Here is a 13,596-nt window from a genome sequence, read left to right as displayed (position 1 = left end):
CAATATTGTCATTCAAGATAAATCAAGCTATAAATTGATGGTATATAAAATCTTAAACAACAAAGAATGGTATAAAAAAGTAAGTGAGACACATCTTAAAAATACCATATTGCGATACCAAAACCTAATCAATTCAGCTTATCATCAGGGCCTCATTGTGAAATCTACATGGGAATTTTTGAATGTGATGCATCCTAGGACACCGACGCTGTATGCGTTGCCCAAAATTCACAAAAATTCGACTAATCCACCGGGCAGACCGATTGTTTCGGGTAACGGATCCCTAACTGAAAAAGCCAGTCAACTCATCGACGAGTATCTTCGTCCTTGGGTTGAAAATCTGGCTTCGCATTTACAGGATACTACCGATCTTCTGAAAACATTGGATGGGATTAATATCCCCAAGGATTCGTGGCTGGTAGCCTTGGACGTGGAGGCCCTCTACAACTCCATCCCCCATTCATTGGGGTTGAGGGTTGTAGAGGGCTTCATCTTGGAAAATTCTGAAGCCTCCCCGGCATACAATAAATTCATTTTGGATTTGTTGGACTTTATCTTATCCAATAATATTTTTCTTTTTGATGGCTCCCACTACCTCCAAGTACAAGGCGTAACTATGGGGACTAAGTGCGCCCCTTCCTACGCGAACTTGTACTTGGGGGGGTGGGAGCAAAATTTGCTACGCACGGATGATGTGCATTCATTTTTTGAGCACATCCCCCTGTGGCGTCGTTTTATAGACAATGTTTTTTTCATTTGGACGGGCCCCAAGGTTGATCTTTTATCCTTCTTGAAAAGTTTGGAGAGCAATGAATATAATCTTAAGTTTACCTCTGAGATGAGCCAACTGTCTATAACGTTTTTAGACATTCAGATTTCAATAGACAATGTAGGAATGATTGAGACATCCTTATTCCGTAAACCATTGGCAGGCAATGCACTTTTGCATGCCTCTAGCTCACATCCGAGATCTCTTATCTCTAATATTCCTTATGGACAATATTTGCGACTACGTCGCAATTGTAGTACTGAATCTAACTTTGAGCATGAGGCAAAGTTATTGCAAACCAGATTCCAAGAGAGAGGATATAGCAAAAAGGGCCTTAAAAAGGCATACCTCAGGGCAAAGCAAAACAAAAGAAGTTCCTTGCTCCATGACCAAAAAACTTCCAAACCCGATCCGGGCATACGATTGATCACACGCTTTTCTGGCCACCACCAGAAGGTGTGTTCCATCCTTCAGAAATATTGGTGTCTTTTACTCAGCGATGAAGCTGTGTCTAGACATTTACAGGACTATCCACAGATTACCTTTAGGAAATCTAGATCGCTGCGGGACCGGCTGGTCTGCAGCCATTTTTCCTTAGGTAACACACGCCTGTGTGGACCCAGGGGCTCTAGACCATGCCACAAATGCCCATTTTGTTGCTACATTCACGCTTCCACCACCGTGAATCTTCCAAATGGACAAATATTGAAACCAACTTTCTCCGTAACATGCCAATCTATTGGCATAGTATATTTGATGCAATGCGAATGTGGGGCTTTTTACGTGGGAAAAACCAAGCGTCCATTTTTTCATAGGATCAGGGACCATGTTACCTTGATTGCTAAGAAAAAGATGGAAACCCCGATAAGCCGCCACTCAGGCATTCACCACCAATTTAACAGTCATAAAATGAAATTCTCTGCCTTGGAATACATCACCCCCGGTGAGAGAGGGGGCGACTATGATAAAATACTGCTCCAAAGGGAGGTAAAGTGGATTTACTCCTTGTCCGCTTTGATTGCTCCAGGGTTAAATGAAGCTTTGAGCTTCAAGCCTTTCTTATAGGGCTGTCTTTCATTTTCACTTCTATTATATCATTATTGTTAAAATTCATAATTCATATATCACATATATATATATGTTTCTCATTTTATAGCAATATTTATCAACATCATTGTATATTGATACTCATATGTATCTTCTATAAAATTTCATTTTCTTTTTATTTTTATTTTTCATCTACTTATTAATTACAATTAATTCCTTTTTCTTCATTTTATTTTTATTTTTATTTTCATTTTATTTATTTTGTTTTTTGTTTTCTGTTTTTCTTTTTCTTTTTATTGAAATCCAAAAATCACTTAGGATATTTCCAGATGCAATAATCACTGTATGTTTATCATACTGTAACTTCTTATGCAATTATGTATGGATTGTCTCTCCAAATAAAACTTTGTGTTTAATGATTGTTGGATCTGCTTGCTCATGGATCTCATAAAACAGAGTGCTATTTACAAATATTAATTAAGAACACTATATGTCAATACACCTTGCTTTTTCTACTTTCAAGTAGTAACAATATATCATACTGTTTTATTATTTATATTTATTTTTATTTTCATTGTATTACTTCTATTCATAATGACGGCACACCAAGGAATGTTTTTCCCTTATGCCTCTGGGCGCAGGATGGATTCAGGAGAGCCATACGGACACGTAGGGAGCTGCAGGGGTTAAGAGGGTTTATCACTCCCCTTTCATTATTGTTTCCCCTCAGGTCCCTTTCTTTTAGACCATTTACGCCAGCACATCCATTCCCAGCTTGAGTTTTGTGTGTTTTTTCAGCGCTGCTGCGCTGTCTATTCCATTTGCCTTCCAGCTATCTTGTACTGGAAACCTTTCCAGCCTCCAAAATGGCGCCGATCGTTTTTGGACCGCCCACAGAGACCTTTTCCTTGGTCTCATGTGTGCTGTCATTACTTCTGGCTACATTGGGATCAGCTGAGCTTGTCAGCTGGGTGGATTGTTTTCCTTCTGCTGACGCCCAGGTCATGTGTCTGCACTGCGGTGCTTTGATTGGTCAATCATCGCCGTGGTGGCAGATTTAAAGCCCAAGCGCTGTGTTCAGGCGCTCCAGCTGAGACCAGACCTAATTAATGCAAGGAAAGGCTGCTGTATGCACAGCTATCTAGGTGGCTCTGCCTTTTCATCTTTGGACTTTGTCCTAATCAGGTATTTACCTTACAAGCTTTTTGGCTTTGTGCTTACACACTGTGAGCATTAGGGATTTGTTTGTTCTGTGCATTTTTTGGCACTGAACTATCCCTATTTACTTATAATATACTTTTTTATTTCTCCCCTTTTTTCTTAACAGAGCGGATGCCGCTTTTTGATCAGGTTATTTGAGGGGCTGTGAGAGTGTCTTCCTTCCCCTTTATCCTCTTTCAATTCATATCTTTGGCAAACATTAGACTGTTTCTACTGACAATAGGCATTTTTGCTTATTATTGACAGGTATATATATTACATATATTGTTCATTATAACAAGTTTTTGGAGTGTATATTCTCTTTACCCACTGTTGCATAATACAACTGAGAGTAGTTTGCATATGTGTTTCCACATGTGCTTTCCTGATTTTTCAGATTAATTCTATTAATGGCTTAAAATCCTGCTGTGGTTCTCCTGAACTATTCTGTTTTCCCTGAGGACTCTGGTTCCTTCCTGTATGGTCTACTGTCTTTTGCTGTTTTACCTTTTTGGTAAGTAAATATTATTGTTTTTATTTTTGGCCCCTGTTTATATGTAGTTGAGATCCCTGAGCATGCATTATCTACAATAACTGATGTATTCATGATCAATATTTTTCTTTTCCCTTTTTTGACATTATTTACCAAAATGTATTGATATATAAATGATTGTTTTCAACAGTCATTTAATTATATGTCTTGTTGTTTTTTCTTTTGATATTTAGCATTGTATGTCTGAAAGCTCCTGAAGAAACTCGTCGGAGTGAAACATGTAGAGCTGACTTAAACAATGCTTCGTCTTGATATCACGTATTTAATCGAGATGTATTTCAAATGTATCGTATTTATGGCATATTAATTATTTGTGTAATAAATTATATTTTCTAATTTTATAATCAAATTTTGTCTGATTATCTATTTGCACCGTTCAAAAGCCCCGGGGTCCTTTTGGTTACCCCCTTTTTCCCCCCCCCTTCTCAATTTCTCTTATCATTGGGGTGAGGTGCCTGTGACTACTGATACTTGTCCACAAAACGTATTCTTTATGAGCATGCATGTTTTTTTCCTCGTCGTAAAAAGCCTACACACGACCATTTTTCACGAAGAGAAAAACGACGACGTGAAAAACTTAGAGAAAAAATAGAGCAGATTCTAAATTTTTCTTGTCAAGAAAAATGCTCTGGAGCCTACACACGATCGTTTTTAATGACCAATTTAAAAAATTGCATTTTTCTCGTCATGAAAAACGGTTGTGTGTACGCGGCATAAGACTAAAACTAAATTGAAATTTGACTTCAAAATTAACACTGGTCTGTACTGTATGTTCATACCTCAATACCATAAATAATAACATTTTACATTTTTCACTCCAGCAGTATATAATGAGTTTGGAAATTGTAGAGAAATGTTAACTAATACATTACAATTTGAGTCAACTAAAATGTACTCGTGATTTAGTAGACTAAATACGACTAAAACGAAAACAATTGCAGAAGACTAAAATGGGACTAAAACTAAAATGCCATTTTAGTCCTAAAACAAAATCGAAATTTGATGCCAAAATTAACACTTGTATCAACTTTCAGCTTTGCACAGCTTGGTGTTGTTAGATTACTTATTACAAATAGTTAATAGAAAATTCTTTTAGGCAGAGTAAAAGATAATCTAAGGTAAAGCTCAGTCACCTCCATGCGTTTACATCTTAAGCTCTGTGATAATCTTACACAGCCAGAAGAAATACCAAATTTTATAGAAGTAATATCATTTTTTATTCTTTCTCATCACTGAACAGCTAGGCTATAAAGTTGCAAATTGCGATATTTTGGGTTGATGCGCATTTCATTAGTTATGCCCTTACAACCTGCTTGCTGCGGAATCTGAGAATAGATATAATACAAGAGATAAAAAGTATTGCGTTAATGCGAATTTACCATGATAACATTACATACAACAGGTAACGTTTTCCTGACATTATTGATTTGGATTTTTTTGGGGCTTTTTTATATGCAGAAAAACTGCCATTAGGGTATAAAAGAAAAAATATTAACATATATGAGCATTTCTAAAACACAGTTTAGGATATGCTTTTAACCCTTTCACTGCCAGAGACATTTTTTTCACAAATGTTTAAAAAATCATTTAGGCCTGAAGATCACAACAAATAAAAAATACATATATATTTTAAGGTCTAGAAAATGCAAACACACTAAAGTGAATTCTAAGGCAAACAAACACAATGAACTACCCAAATTGTTATAAAAAATAAAAGACAAGGTTGCACCGAGTACATAAATACCCAATATGTCAAACTTTAAATTTGTGTGTGTCCATGAAATGGCGACAGTAGCCTATATGTGGGGTGGGGAGGTCCTCCAAATTTCTTTGGTGGGGAGGGATTTTATGTGTTTGGGTGTAACTTTATTTTTTGCAAAAACATTTTTTTCCTCAACTACTTCACGATCGCCCATCGCACACAGCAGGGTGCTTGCTCTGCACTGGATCATGTACCTAGAACATAATCCAACACTTCTGCATCTGGGGCACCCATGCACTCCGCTTCTGACCTGCTCCCACCGTGATTATATACAGTGGGAGCAGATTTGCAGGTACCGCAGACTCAATGTCCGCCAGAACCTGGCGATCATTAATTAGGCAGAGAGCCAGAACAGTGATCTGCCTATGTAAACAAGGCAGATGCACAAACCCTGGCCAGGCACACAGTTAACCCTTTGATTGCTCCTAATATTTAACCCCTTCCCAGTTAGTGTTATTAGTACAGTGGCAGTGCATTTTTTTGGCACTGATTATTGTATTAGTGTCACTGGTCTCCATAAAGTGTCAAAAGTGTCTGTCAGTGTCCAGACTGTCTACTGCAATATCGCAGTCCTACTATAAGTTTATGATTGCCGTCATTACTAGTAAAGAAAAATACATAAATATTTTGTTTCGGTACAGTGTCGCACAACCGCGCAATTGTCAATTGAAGTAGCGCAGTGCCGTATCGGAAAAATGGTCTGGTCATGAAGGGGGTAAATCTTCCCGAGGGTAAGTGGTTAACTTTGTTTTTGTTGATGATTTTTAGGTGACAGGTTCTGTTTAATAAAACATGCAGGGTCTAAAAAACCCTCCATGTCTCCTCTGGGCTCCACCAAATGTATTGCAATGCAGTTCGCATTGCAATATATCCCTTCCTGGCAATGCCAGCTGGGCAGGAAAGAAGGGAAGAATAGCGAACGTGTTTTCAGTCTTCTCACTTTGCTCTATCCAACGGCACCAGACATTAGACATGTGCATTCGTTTTCGTCCAAATGCATTTTCGGCCGAATTTCAGGTATTTTCGTTTTCGTTTTAACAAACGATAACGAAAGCACAGAAAACGAAAACCGAAAGATCCGACATAAACAAATGCTTTATTTGAATTTTCGTTGCGATCGAATGTGCCTAACCTTAACTCTATTAGTCCAATATTATTCTACATAAAGAGAAAAGATTTGACATAGAGAGAAAAGATTTGACATAGAGAGACATGATGATTCAACATAGAGAGACATGAAGATTCGAGATAGAGCGACATGAAGAGTCAAATTTTTATTTATTTTTTTAAGATTCTATCGAATGTTTTTTTTCTTTTTCTTAGAACATTCGACAGACACCATAAGCCTTTAATGTAAGATTCGACATAGAGAGACATGAAGATTCGAAATAGAGAGACATGAAGAGTCTAAAGCCTTCAATGACAGATTCGACCCTAATTTGGATTTTCGGACGAATGCATTTTTTTAACGAAAAACTAAATAAATAAAAACGAATTTTGGGAGTAACTAAATAAATTTATTTTTCTGACGAAAACGAAATTACGAAACAAAATATTTCAGTGTGCACATGTCTACCAGACATGTCAATCCCTGGCCCACAGATGGGCAAGCAGAGCCGAGTGTGCCAGTACCATGGGGGTGTGGAGGCAATCAGGAGGCAGTGCAGCCACCCAAATGCATCCACCTGACAGGTAGGACTCTGCCTGTCAGTTTTACACGCAATCCTTGTGGCTGCAGCCACCGGATTGTGTGTGAAAGCCCCCACTGTCATGTCAGTACAATGCATGGATCTAGAAGTGAAAAGATTAAGAGTATGCCAAGTATATATACAGCCTTTCTCAACCTTTTCAATGCAGAGGAACCCTTTCCGGTTTCAGGGAATCCCTGCTAAAAATTACTATCTATAACACATGATACATTAGTGTGATGATCAGTGCACCTTACACTTGTGGTCATTGGGAAGAATTAATTATTCTCCTCAGTCCTCATGTCATGAGGGAATCGGGGGGGGCTTCATTAAACAAAACTGCAGTGTTTATCCTCATGACACATCACAGGAAGCACCCTCATGGCTAACAGAGGACAGAATTAGAAACAGATTTGAAAAATGTAACATTAATAAGTCACCAAGACCAGATGGCTTGCGCCCAAGGGTCCTTAGGGAACTCAGTCAAGTAATTGCCAGACCATTGTTCCTAATTTTTACTGACAGTCTACTGACTGAAATGGTACCAGCTGATTGGGGAAAAGCCAATATATCATTGATATTTAAAAAGGGCCAAAATACATCCTGGGAATTACAGACCGGGTAGCCTAACATCAATAGTATGCAAGCTCTTGGAGGGGACGGTAAGGGATTATACACAAGATTTTAGTAACGAAAACTGTATCATTAGCAGTAATCAGCATGGATTCATGAAGAATAATTCTTGCCAAACCAATCTAAAAGTCTTCTATGAGGAGGTTGAGCTGCCATCTAGATAAAGGAAGGTCCACAGACGTGGTGTATCTGGATTTTGCAAAAGCATTTGACATAGATACCCATAAACATTTACTGTACAAAGTAAGGTCAGTTGGCATGGGCCATAGGGTGAGTACATGGATTGAAAACTGGCTACAAGGGCGAGTTCAGAGGGTATTGATAAATGGGGAGTACTGGGAATGGTCAGGGGTGGAAAGTGGGGTCCCCCAAGGTTATGTCCTTGGACCAATCCTATTTAATTTATTAATAATTGACCTGGAGGATAGGGTGAACAGCTCAATCTCTGTATTTGCAGACGATACTAAGCTAAGCAGGGCAATAATTTATATGCAGGATGTGGAAACCTTGCAAGTAGATCTGATCAAATCAATGGGATGAGAAACTACATGGTAAATGAGGTTTAATGTGGAAAAATTTTAAATAATGCATTTGGATGGCAAAAATATGAATGCAGTCTACTGACTGGGGAAATCAAGGATGGAAAAGGACCTGGAGGTCCTAGTAGATGATAGGCTTAGCAATGGCATGCTATGCCAAGCTGCTGATAACAAAGCAAACAGAATATTGGCATGCAATAAAAGGGGATTAACTCAAGAGATAAAGCAATATTTCTCCCACTCTACAAAACTCTGGTCCAGCCACACCTGGAGTATGCTGTCCAGTTCTAGGCATCAGTCCTCAGGAAGGATGTGCTGGAAATGGAGCGAGTACAGAGAAGGGCAAAAAAAAACTAATAAAGGGTCTGGAGGATATTAGTTATGAAGAAGGGTCATCATGAGCACTGAACTTATTCTCTCTGGAGAAGAGACGCTTGAGAGGGGATATGATTTCAATTTACAAATACCGATGACCCCACAATAGGGATAAAACTTTTCAGAGGAAGAGAGTTTAACCCCCCTGGCGGTATTCCCGAGTCTGACTCGGGGTGAGATTTTCATACCAAAAGCGGTAACCCCGAGTCAGACTCGGGCTTGCCTCGCTGCAGCAGCAGACAAAGTTACTTACCTTGTCCCTGGATCCAGCGATGCCACTGCGCTGTGTGAGCAAGCGGGACCTCGCTCGAATCACGCAGTGTCCTCCTGTGCCGCCGATCTCCGTTCCCTTCGACGTTACGACGCACGGGAGCGGAGAACGGCGCCAAATTCAAAAACGTAAACAAACACATCACATACAGTATACTGTAATCTTATAGATTACAGTACTGTATGTAAAAAATACACACACCCCTTGTCCCTAGTGGTCTGCCCAGTGCCCCACATGTTCTTTTATATAATAAAAACTCTTCTTTCTGCCTGCAAACTGTAGATTGTCCATAGCAACCACAAGTGTCAAAAATGGTTTTAGAGCAGCTAGAAAACAGCGATAATAAATTATAATCACTTGCAGAATTGTGCGATAGCGATTTGTGGGGAAATTTGTCATAAAAAATAAAAGTAATGACAGCGACAATTCTGCAACTGAGCAAATTTCAGTGATTTTGAGTTGATTACATTATTGAATAATTGTTATTATAATTATATTATTACTTGTTATAATTATTTATAATTATTTATTATATTATAATTTATAATTTTGTTTTTAAAAAAAAATCATACCCGGGATGCCTACTAGTCTCTTGTTTGGTCAGATTTAAGTGAGTTATTCCTAAAAATTACAGACCTACAGTATAAAACGCCAAATTTCCTTGCAAATAATGGTACCGCTTTCAGCATCTTTTTTCTGAAATAATCATACCGCCAGGGAGGTTAATAAGATGTGGCCACTCAATAAAATTAGAAGAAAATAGGTTTAACCTTAAACTGCGTAGAGGGTTCTTTACTGTAAGAGCGGCAAGGATGTGGAATTCCCTTCCACAGGTGGTGGTTTCAGTTGGGAGCATTGATAGTTTCAAGAAACTATTAGATAAGCACCTGAACAACTACAACATACAGGGATATACAATGTAATACTGACATAAAATCACGCACATAGGTTGGACTTGATGGACTTTTTTCAACCTCGCCTACTATGTAACTATAAGGCCTTGTACACACGGTCGGACCAAACCGATGAAAACGGACTGAAGTTCAGTTTCATCGGTCCAAACCGACCGTGTGTGGGCCCCATCGGTCTGTTGTCCTTTGGTCTCAAAATTTAGAACTTGCTTTAAAATTGAACCAATGGACGCCTAACCGATCGGTCCGTTCTCATCGGATGGACTGATCATAGGTGTTTGTGATCAGCGGGGTTAAAAAACCTATACAATTCAATGATAGGTACCTTGCTTACGAGTAGATGGACATCCACGGTGTGATTGAGGACAGATAAGTTACACTGGACACAGTTTGCTTCTTTTAGGTTCAAATGACACACAAGATACTATTTGCATGGAGTCACACCTGGCCCTAGAGTACAAGCTGATTTACTAAAGGAGTTCACTAAAAAAGATTAACTATTCTCTTTGATTATCCAATCATGTGTAAAGCAAATTCCTTTGTATTTATTTTTGCTGCACTTGACTGAATAATTGCAGTCAATATTCACTTTTTCTAATAAACACTGAACTCCTTCAGTAAATCAAGCTCTACATGTGTGTGTGCATAACTGTCAAAGAGACATTTGACTGTGAGTTCCTCTATGGGAAACTAATTAATGTGAATTGTTCAGTGTTCTCTATAAATTAGAAACCAGTGTCAGTCGAATCAACATACAGTAAGTATAATAGGTAAATGATAAAATCTCCACTGAACAGCTAATTTATTGAAGTTTTTAATTTTGTACTCATCTGTGTTTACACTGTTTTTGAATATACAGTATGTATACTGCATCTTTATTTTCGTTTTGGATAGAAGGGTTTAAACCACTGCCAGGTAATTTTTCCTGCACTAATGGGGAGGGAAATTTTCCCAGAAACAGGGAACAGCTGAACAGAAAGAAATCTCCTAAACTAAGCACGGGAAATTCCACTCTTAAAACTCTGTCCCTAGTAGGGATGACACATGTACCTAAGGATTTACCTAAGGATTTTTTATATTGACTTTTTTTATTATTATTCCTAGTAGGGATGAGCTTCGAGTTGAACGTAAGTTCGACTCGAACATTGACTGTTCGCCAAACAGCGAACAATTTGGGGTGTTCGTGGCAAATTCGAAAAGCCGCGGAACACCCTGTAAAAGTCTATGGAAGAATTCTAAAGTGCTAATTCTAAAGGTTAATTTTCAAGTTATTGTCATAAAAAGTGTTTGGGGACCAGGGTCCTGCCCCAGGGGACATGTATCAAACTATCAATGCAAAAAAAGTTTTAAAAACAACCGTTTTACAGGAGCAGTGATTTTAATAATGCTTAACCACTTCCTGACGGCCGTACGACTATATACGGCCGCAGGGTGGTTCTACTTCTCTGGGGCGCCGTCATTTGACGTCCACCCCTTTCCGCGTTCCCCGCGCGCGCTCCCGAGCGTGCAGCGGGGAACCTCTGTGCTGGCCGTGTCCCTTGGACACAGCCAATCACAGATCACCATGAACGGCCAATCGGAGTGGCCGTTTGCTAGGCGATCTGTGCGGCCAATGAGAGATGATCTCATATGTTTACATATAAGATCATCTCTCATTGGCGGCTCACACACAGACAGCGGTGCTGTCAGGGAGAGAGGAGACCGATCTGTGTCTCTTGTACATAGAGACACAGATCGGTCACCTCCCCCAGTCACCCGTCTTCCCCCACAGTTAGAACACTATATAGGGAATACATTTAACCCATTCCTCACCCCCTAGTGTTAACCCCTTCAATGCCAGTCACATTTATACAGTAATTAGTGCATATTTATAGCACTGATTGCAGTATAAATGTGAATGGTGCCAAAAATGTGTCAAAAGTGTCCGATGTGTCTGCCATAATGTCGCAGTGGCAAAAAAAATCGCAGATCGCCGCCATTACTAGTAAAAAAAATAATAATAAAAAATAATAATTCTGTCCCTTATTTTGTAGGCGCTATAACTTTTGCGCAAACCAGTCGCTTATTGCAATTTTTTTTTTTTTTACAAAAAATATGTATAATACGTATCGGCCTAGACTGAGGATAAAAAAAAATGTAAAAACAAATTGAGCTATTTATTATAGCAACAAGTAAACATTTTATTTTTTTTCAAAATTGTCGCTCTATTTTTGTTTATAGCGCAAAAAATAAAAACCGCAGAGTTGATCAAATACCACCAAAAGAAAGCTCTATATGTGGGAAAAAAAGGACGTCCTGTTTGGGAGCCATGTCGCACAACCGTGCAATTGTCAGTTAAAGCGACGCAGTGCCGAATCGCAAAAAGTCCTCTGGGCAGGAAGGGGGTTTAAGTGCCCAGTAAGGAAGTGGTTAAAGTGAAACAATAATAATGAAATGTTCCTTTTAATTTCATACCTGGGGGGTTCCTAAAGTATGCATGTAAAGTAGCGCATGTTTCCCATGGTTAGAATTGTCCCTGCACAAAGTGTAATTTCTGAAGGAAAGAAGTCATTTAAAACTACTCGCGGCTATTCATGAATTGTCGGTCCCAGGCTATACAGAGAAAGGTAATTAAAAAAATGACAGGGCCCCCCCCCAGTCCATTACCAGGCCCTTTGGGTCTGGTATGAATATTAAGGGGAACCCCTGCCATTTTTTTCAATTACTTTTATTTGTATTGCTGGGACTGACAATTCATTAATAGCGGGAGTAGTTTTAAATGACTTTTTTTCCTTCAAAAATTACATTTTGTGCAGGGAACCAAAATAGAAATAAAAATGTTTGTGGGTCCCCCAAATTCCATATCAGGTCCTTCAGGTCTGGTGTGGATATTAAGGGGAACCCTGCATAATTAAAAGAAATGACGTGGGGTTCCTCCAAAAAATCCATACCAGACATTTTAAGGGGAACTCCACGCCGAAATAAAAAAAAATTGACCCTTTATCCGAGCACCCAACCTGGCAGGCTGCAGGAAAAGAGGGGGGAACGAGAGAGCGCCCCCCCTCCTGAACCATACCAGGCCACATGCCCTCAACATGGGGAGGATGCCCCCATGTTGATGGGGACAAGGGCCTCATCCCCACAACCCTTGCCCGGTGGTTGTGGGAGTCTGCAGGCAGGGGCTTATCGGAATCAGGAAGCCCCCTTTAACAAAGGGGACCCCCAGATCCCAGCCTCCCTCCTATGTGAATTGATAAGGGGTACATTGTACCCCTATCATTTCACAAAAAAAAGAGTCAAATTTGTTAAAAACCACACAGACACAGCTTTATAAGTCCTTTATTAAAAAAAAACAAAAACGATTCCAGCGATGTAAATCTTTTGTAAATATTTTTTCCTAAATAGCTTCCTTTACCTTAGTGTATATAAAATATTTTTACTTTTACAACCCCTTTAAAGCTGTTTAAAGATGTTTACCAAAAAAATATTCACTGCAGTAATTGCCTGTCTCATTCCTGACAAGAAGAGGACATGCGTTCCTGCAGTCAAGATTTCTACAGGATCAGGGCAAATTTTATTACAGGTAAGTGATGTGACTAAAGCTATATGGATTTTTTTTAGCTAAAATATAGTTGAATTTTTTTTAATGCTAAATAACCTTACAAATTTTTTATTTATTTTTTGACGTATTGAAGCTGACCTCCAGGCAGATATAAGAAATGCAATTTCTACAGTATTATTCTTTTTGTTAAAACATAATTAAATGTGTTTGAATATGTAACTAGCATAAGGACCTGGATTTAGCATGCAATCCCCGTCAGCACTCAGAAGAGGAGAGGAAAGAGCAGAATCCAAAGCCAGTCAGGCAT

The 13,596-nt window shown here is 39.0% G+C and overlaps 1 long non-coding RNA gene across 1 annotated transcript; it reads left to right on the top strand.

Annotated features, from left to right (window-relative positions):
* Positions 1-2,878: 2,878 nt before the first annotated feature.
* Positions 2,879-3,443, top strand: LOC120935330. Its single transcript, XR_005748420.1, has 3 exons — positions 2,879-3,001; positions 3,144-3,283; positions 3,414-3,443. It is a non-coding gene; the product is annotated as an uncharacterized LOC120935330 (long non-coding RNA).
* The last annotated feature ends 10,153 nt before the right edge of the window (positions 3,444-13,596 follow it).

The sequence above is a fragment of the Rana temporaria genome, chromosome 4 (genome assembly GCF_905171775.1).
Source record: "Rana temporaria chromosome 4, aRanTem1.1, whole genome shotgun sequence".
Lineage (NCBI taxonomy): Eukaryota > Metazoa > Chordata > Amphibia > Anura > Ranidae > Rana > Rana temporaria.
This window is presented reverse-complemented; position numbering and strand designations above follow the sequence as displayed.